The following is an 8,592-nucleotide window of genomic DNA, read 5'->3' as shown; positions in this document are numbered from 1 at the left end:
GAAGTAGTCCGATGAGTCCTTTTACCGAGTACATTTTCGGCGAACAGAAATAAGTTCCGTCACCGAAGATATAGCTGTTTGTCTACATGGAGTAGTTCTTGGATCAGGTGACGTCGTAAAGTGGTTCTTTAATTACGGTACATAATTGTCGTTGGAGCACATCAGTACACAAACACAACACATACTAAAAAATCCTGAAAATGCGACGTATTAAGTTCATTCTAAAATTATCAAAAGCAACGCATTTACAATTTCTTCTTTCTGCCTATTATACCTATACCTGTATTTATAGGGGTACAGTATTGAAAAACAATCAAAGATTATTGAGTATGTGTAACCATGGAGGTATAAAATAATTATAATGTTTCTCTCCATGGTGTAACCCACACGTTTCATTTTTTAATAGAAAATTTGTCATATCAATAAATTATAATCATATTAATTGTATGATTATAATTTCTACGCTCGCTTAAATTGTGTGGAGTTACTTAAAACTTCATAAACTCATTTTTGTTTGGTTCTAGACAGAGAGGGCAGCAAAGCATGTTTGAAATATAAAACACAAAACAAATTATGCACTGTTAAAGATTCTAGATATTAAGGAGATAACAATTATTTCCCAACCATTTTTAACCATAGAATAATCAAATGTTATGTTATTTTTTAATATGTTAATGCTTATTATTCATTTTTTTTGTGGACAAAGTCATTGTCAGCAATAACTATACAAGACAACAAGAAAAGAATTATGTATGTACCTATTAATGATTTGACAAATTTACCGTACGTAATGATTGTAGTACCTAGAACCTTTCGGGCTAATTACACTTTTTTATGTTTTTTATTTATTACAACATATTAACCATTGTGAGAGATCTTAATCATGAATGTAATCATAGAGTGAAACATGGACCTTGAGATACGATACATTCGATAAAACGTAATTATATAAAGCAAACTTTGATGGTAATTGAAGATGCAACATTGGAATTGTACATTTTAAATAAAATTTGTGGTGGGATATAAATCATATCGATTTATTTATGTAGTTATTAGATATGTAATATTGCCAAAAATTGACTATTCCATGGATGAACTATGCCATGGATGGACTATGCCATGGATGGACTATGCCATGGATGGACTATGCCATGGATAGATGCCATGAATGGACTATGCCATAGATGGACTATCCCATAGACGGACTATGCCATAGTTCGACTATGCCATAGATGGCCTATGCCATAGACGGCCTATGCCATAGATGGCCTATGCTATAGATGGACTATGCCATAGATGGACTATGCCATAGATGGACTATGCCATGGATGGACTATGCCATAGTTCAGATTCAGTATCATGGCAGAGAATCGGGTGGTTTCAGTTTCTATGTGTGCATTACTTCCTTTCCGTTGGCATACTTTTCTCGACACGATCCTCGCTGCATATTGAGAAATACAATTATTATCTCATGTTGCATTGTATCTAAATCGAGTATTATATTTTCCTTAATTTTTAAAACGAAAATGCTAACGTGATTAATTCAAAGGAAATGAGATATCTATTGCAATGTTATTTTATTATGCCGTGAATAATCTCAAATGGACAAGACACAAACCTCGACAATGTTAAAATAATTGCATTGTTCGAGGAATCAATATAGTTAGTAGAACATTTTATTTTGCTTGCGGGGGGAGGTTGATTTAATAATTCATTATTTAGAATAAAATAATATCAATAATTTTATTAAGAAATTGACGATGGTGATATTGTAGATTGCAAAAATAATCTTCCAAGTCACCGATTTGCATAATATGAATGTATTTGTCATCATATTTTATTCATTGGGTTGGGTTCCAGAAGCTAAGAAGACTTTCTTTTTATGTGAATATCGATGGTACTACAGGTAGGTTTATATTGACTTTCTTCAAATGTTAGGGTTACATTACTGTTAGGCATGGTTTTAACGGTGGTACCACAGGACTGGTAGGCATATTGACTCTCCTCTCAAATATTAGGGTGACATTACTGTTAGGCATGGTTTTAACGGTTGTACCACAGGTAGGCCAATTGACTCTCCTCAAATGTTAGGGTTAAAGATACGTTACTGTTAATCATGGTTTTAACGGTGGTAGGTGGTAGATAGAGAGTTGGATATTTTAACAATTAAGTAGACACTTTTCTCACAGTGGAAACTAACATTAGAAAGTGCTTTTATCACTTTTCATTCTAGCATGTGGGCGATGTACTTCCGTGCGATTTTAATCAAGATTGTCTTGGTCTTTACAACGTTTAACTATTCGGGTAATATAAAAACATAAATTAATATTTTAATAAAAAAGCAAGTTTATTTAACATAGTTTAATTAACACCGAACAAGGGTTAGTGCCCAAAAAACTCTACAATTTTGTTTCGGCTGTTTTATAGCTTTGATCCAGCAACTGATACCCACAACATCGCCATTTTTCTCAGTAATTTGCATTTTGATTTATAAATTATAATTTATTACACTTTTGGTCTTTTGAGCAATCTAACCATTCTATTTTCTGTATACTGTTTTTACATAGCATACCAAATTGTGATGGCCGAGTTACAAGGTAATTACATTTGTGTTTAATGGTATTTGTATTACTGTATTATAGTCACTGTATTGTAGCCGTTGTTTATTGTATTAAGCATCGTCTACACTATCAAACTAGTTTGACAAAAACGTCATGTGATGTGCCCAAATATGGTAGTGATATGCCCACATATGGTAGTGATATAGTCATGTCCATATATGGGAAAATCACATCTTTTGTCACATAAAGTTTGATAGTGTAGACAGAGCTTTACACTGTTGCCCTATTGTTGTTTGTGTGTATACAGTAGGTAATATACGTCTTTAGGGCTTTGCATTAATTTTGTTATACAAATGTACAATTTTGTTGATACCGTGATTTTGCTTTTATGTACAGAAATCATTCTTGTGGGTGGAAATGGACCTAATGAAGGTCTAGTTGAGCTGTTATTTAACGCCAGTTACAGTGGAGGAATCTGTTCATTTGGTTGGAACTTTAAGGCTTGTTCAGTCGCATGTAGGTACTTGAATTATCGTTCCTGTTACGACTACGAAAGATACGCCACATTCGGCACAGGTAGTGGCATGGTTACAGATGGAGTCGACTGCAACGGGTATGAAAATGCATTGAGCGAATGTACAAATGGCGGTGGTGCAGGGGGACTTGGAATTATATCTGAGAGTTGCTATAACCGTACTCAACTTGCTGGAGTTCGTTGTAGGAATACGACACTAGGTAGGCATACTGTAATCTAAAGCTCTGTCTATACTATCAAACTTTATGTGACAAAAATCTATATATACGGACACGATGACGTCATATCACTACAATATTAGGGCACATCACACTTTTTTGTCACATAAAGTTTGATAGTGTAGACAGAGCTTAACACTTATCTAAATAAACTTTACTGAGTACAGTGCACCGTTATCTAAAGCTCTGTCTACACTGTCAAACTAGTTTGACAAATATGGTAGAGATATTTTCAATTTCAATTTCTATTATTTTGGAAAATTCATCCATATCAACAAACGTACAAACAGAAAATGAAAATTCGCAAACTCTAAGTTTAGGATACTTCTCCATCTACAATACATTTTTTAGTTATGGAGCATATGTGTTCAAACACAAGCAACAAGAATATTACAACTATTCTATGACATCATGTCCATGTATCGGCACATCACATTTTGTTGCCACATAAGTTTAATAGTGTAGACAGAGCTTTAAATTAACTTCCCCCTTCCTAACATTTAATGAGAACTGTTTTATTATATAGTAAGTGTTAAATTTCAAAAAGATGAAAGTTACTTTTGCAAAATTAATATTTTTAATTTTGTTTTTCTTTTTTTTGTTGGTAAAGAAAATAATTGTGTTCTGTGGTCAGAAAAGTAAAGAAGAAATAAAAGACTGTATTAAAGAGGAGAAAAACGTATAGCCACGAAGCTATTATTTAAATTGTCATAGATATTTATGTAGGCTAATTGTCTGTATATAAATGTAATTTGAGAAATATATGGGGTTTTTTTTTATTGGGGGAAAAAAGACAAAATAAAGTTCAATTTAACCAGAAACCACGTTGACTTCCAGACAACGGGCCTCCATTTTAATTTACGAAGTTTTATGAGGTAAAATTTAATTTTTATAAATGTTTTGTTATACGGTCCTAGATATTCGACTAGTAAATGGACCATCTCCCAATGAAGGTCGAGTGGAGATATCTGACAAAAACGGAGCATGGGGAGCGGTTTGTGATGACGGATGGGACATTGATGATGGGACAATTGCTTGTCGACAGCTAGGTTACGCGTCTGCCGTTGAAGTCTACACGGGCTCGTATCACGGAGAAGCAAATCCTATAGTTAAGTCGATGCAATGTGTTGGTTCCGAGGCAACACTTAGTGATTGCCTTCATAATGGAATTGGCAGAATTGGAAGTTGTTTGGTCTCCGAAACAGCTAGTGTTAGATGTTTTAACGATGATCCACAAGGTACGATATTCGGAATGAATGTCTAATATTATAAAATAAAATAACTTTCTGTCGAAGTGGTTAACAATAAACTGGTGTGTTCATTCATTCATTCATTCAATCTTTTATTTCGGAATCGCTGGTCCATAGAAAGTAACATTACATATAAATACATTAAAAATACAAGACTGTACTAATTACTACTACTTATCTTAACTTATGCCTATATAAGACGTTGCCTATAATCGTTGAGACTAAAACATTTTCACTTTAATTGAGTCTACACATCAGGCCATATTTATTTTTTTTATATACTTTCATCTTCTATCATCATCGTGTATGACTTTCTAACGATTTTCAAAATTTAAGATTTCAAAATTGCTAGCTATATTTTAACATTTACTTCCCTTAAATGACCAGATACCGACATTTCAAATGACGTCATTGCCCTTGTTGATAACATCACTTCTGTGCTCTATTCTGAGTTGTATCAACTAGCAGACGGAGAGTCGAAATATTTTACGATGGATGACAAAGCAGGTAATAATTAAAATTCCGTTTAAAAAAATAGTTTTCGATAATAATTAAATGTCTTTATCAAAATATTCGATACTAGACTATTGAAATTCTATGTCCTGTCAGTTGTATATTTCACATATAAGAATTAAAACGTATCTGGTAAATGCGCACTAATGAACACTAAATATTGGATATATCCGTATTATTTAATGATTCTACTCAGATACAGAACATATCTCAAAATTGTATTTTGACAATAAAGGTGATATGCCTCCGGAATTACTAACCGCACTAAATTACACTAGGCCACTTGAGAAACACGAGGCCCACGACAGGAATAAATGGCACAAAATAGTAGCCATATTGCTAACAACAATATGAAGCGTATTGATGGTGATGTAATAAAGTTGACTTGTATCTTGTATCTTACATATAATGAATGTAACCAAGGCAATCTTACAACAGGACACTGAGCTCGCCTTGCTAAGATAGGCACTCTTTTGATCTTATGTCTGATTGCGACAAAACCAACAGCATTGTACTATGTACATTATTCACTGCGGCGCGCAGTGTCTGTCAAGGAGCGTGAAACTGATCGTGTCGCAGCCATAGATAAACCCTTTTATCTCAGCATCCTGTTGTTAGATTATCTAAGTTTAATTATGTTTATACATTAGATGGTGTACTCATTAAGTCATCAAGTCCAACGATTGAATTAACTCCTATAACAAAGGGACCAAATGCAATTGAATTTGCACTCGAATCAGACGCAAACACAAATGGTAAGTTACTGTTTCTTAAGCTTGGTTCCCACTAGAACGTAACGCAAGGACGTAAACGCAACACAAGCGTGTTGACCAATGGCAAGCGAAGTTATAGACAGTTAGCAATCACAAGCGAATAAGCCATCGCTTGTGATTGGTCAATTCACTTGCGTTGCGTTACGTCCTTGCGTTGCGCTTTAGTAGTCACAGTCACAGTAAACCGGTTTGATTGGAATCAACAAGCTCTATGTACTGTATAGTAGTACAGCAAATACAAGTTTCTTTCACTCCCTTAAAATATTAGTAAACAGATAAATATTTTGACATATGGCGTTTCATACGTATACTATTTGAGCTCGTGTATGTTCAGACAAAAAGCGAAAAGCCGACTTTTGGTGGATTAACATAAAAAAATGTCAATAACTACAGACTTGGGGAAGTACAAGTTCTTAGTTAGTTCTGAGTTCGATCTTTCACTCTAAGAAAAGCTGTTAAAATGTTTTACAGGATTTTTATTAAATAGTGTTTGTCCACTAATTGTAGTTCATTTCTTAAATAGAATCAATTGGAATAATCGCAGCAAAATTGATATCTGTAAATGTGTCAATACCGTAAGTATTTACTCGATCCTCGTATCTCCCCATAATATTATTTCCAAAATTTACCCTTTAAAAAAAAAACTCTGTGTATACACGCAGTCATCAGACAAAATACAACAAATACTATGCGTTGTTATGTCCAATTTAGCACCCTTGCTCAATCTTTAACTATCAAACCCTCTTATTTTCATTTCTTCATTTCTTCATATTTAGTAGCAATCTTACACATTCTGAAGTTGTGAGTGATCTTGTATCTGTAACAGTTTATGTTAATGGACAAAATGATGCACGAAGTGCGAATGTGAAACTTGTTTTTCCAACATTAAGGGTAAATAAACATCTTTTTATTATTAATTAACACAAAAATTGATCGTGTAAAACTGGAATAGGGCCTAGAAATTAAACAATACTATGTATACTAAATGATACAAAATGTATAACTAGTTTTGAAAATAATAATGACTACGACAAAATTATGAATAAAACCAATAGTCTTTATTCTGCACTAATCAATATTGTGTTTTGTTTAGATATCTGAAAATACAGAACTTGCAAACATGGAACCAATCTGTTCTTTTATTGATGAAACTGTAAACCCTGTGTAAGTGTTTGCTTAGTGTCGGGGTGGGGGAGGGACATCTATATAAGAGTTTCACACCCACAAATCGAAAAAAAATTATTATTACAAATTAGAGTTTATGTTGTCTTGCGAGTTTCTATCATCCAAATTATCAAATTTGTTTATTTAAGCACATGGTCTAAAGAAGGCTGCGAAACTATATCAGAAGATTTTCTGACTTCACCAATAACTTGTCAATGTAACCACCTGACAACGTTTGCAATTCTTATGCAAACGTCAGAGGTATGACTTCATTCTTGATTGTTTTCATGTTGTTTTTTGGGGGGCAAATCTGCCATGTTTGAGTTTTGGTTGATCCCACTGCCGAAAAAGCCGATTGCAACTTAGCGATTCCGAATGAGTAATTGATCTGTATCGATCTGATCAGTTACAAGAATCTATCATGTTTTTATCAACGAATGTAGTATACCTTGGTGCAACCCGACAATCTTTATATATAAAAATGAACACAATAATATGCTAAAATAATGATTATGTTAAGAAATGAATATGCCAAATTGATATGAATTGTGTGAATACGCTAAGAATTTAATACGCTAAGTGAATGTGTTAAGAACTTCAATATTTAAGGAGATGTACTGTATATTCAATTCAATTCAATTCAATTTCTTTATTGCTGCAAATGCCATCAAGGGCTAATATCCGCTTAAACATACATCATCATACAAACATAATTATACATATTTACATTTAAAATTTAAACACATAAATTGTATTCATTACTACTGTAGTATTTATTATTATTTTTAATTATTGTAATTAACTATGTTAAGTTATGAATATTATGAAATTCATATACTATGGTAATAAAAAAAAACTCAACACAAAGCTTGGTTTGTATGGTTGTTGATCAGATAAAGCTTGGTTCCCACTAGAGAACGTAACGCAAGGACGTAAACGCAACGCAAGCGTTTTAACCAATGGCAAGCGAAGTTATAGACAGTTAGCAATCACAAGCGAATAAGCCATTGCTTGTGATTGGTCAATTCACTTGCGTTGCGTTACGTCCTTGTGTTGCATCGCTAGTGGGAACCACGCTTTAGGATATCGGGCAAACAAAATTACACATTTTGTAAAATGTATGCGTGGCATTTTACCTTAAAACTTAAATGTAACGTAAATTGCTGATATCATTTCAGGATACTTCAAATGTAGATGAAAACGCTGCCGTTGGAATGGAAGTACTATCGTATGCAGGGTTGACAATATCCAACGGGTTTCTTATATTCACCATGTGTATCATATGCTTGCTCAGGTTTGAACAAATAAAACCCGTTTAATATTAACATAAAATCTGAAATATCGCCAGCGAAACAGATATTTTTGACAGCTTTTAAATTTACTTTGCTTTTTTAGTGACCTTAGGAAATCCAGACGGTATAGGATGTTGAGGCATTTGGTTATTTCTTTGCTATGTACAAACTTCTGTTTTTCTTTTCTGTCATTTAACATAACAAACAAGGTGAGTTTAATTTGCTTAGCAAATTATATTTTCTTGGTAAATTTGTCTTTGCAAACTCGTTCTTGATTTGTCGATAA

The 8,592-nt window shown here is 33.4% G+C and overlaps 1 long non-coding RNA gene across 1 annotated transcript; it reads left to right on the top strand.

The window, feature by feature from the left end:
* The first annotated feature begins 1,859 nt into the window (after nt 1-1,859).
* Nucleotides 1,860-2,597, top strand: LOC140054894 (uncharacterized). The gene is made up of 3 exons (XR_011846583.1): nt 1,860-1,906; nt 2,234-2,304; nt 2,568-2,597. It is a non-coding gene; the product is annotated as an uncharacterized lncRNA (long non-coding RNA).
* The last annotated feature ends 5,995 nt before the right edge of the window (nt 2,598-8,592 follow it).

This window comes from Antedon mediterranea, chromosome 7 (assembly GCF_964355755.1).
Source record: "Antedon mediterranea chromosome 7, ecAntMedi1.1, whole genome shotgun sequence".
NCBI lineage: Eukaryota > Metazoa > Echinodermata > Crinoidea > Comatulida > Antedonidae > Antedon > Antedon mediterranea.
The sequence above is the reverse complement of the archived record's forward strand: the minus strand, read 5'-3'. Positions and strand labels throughout refer to the sequence as shown.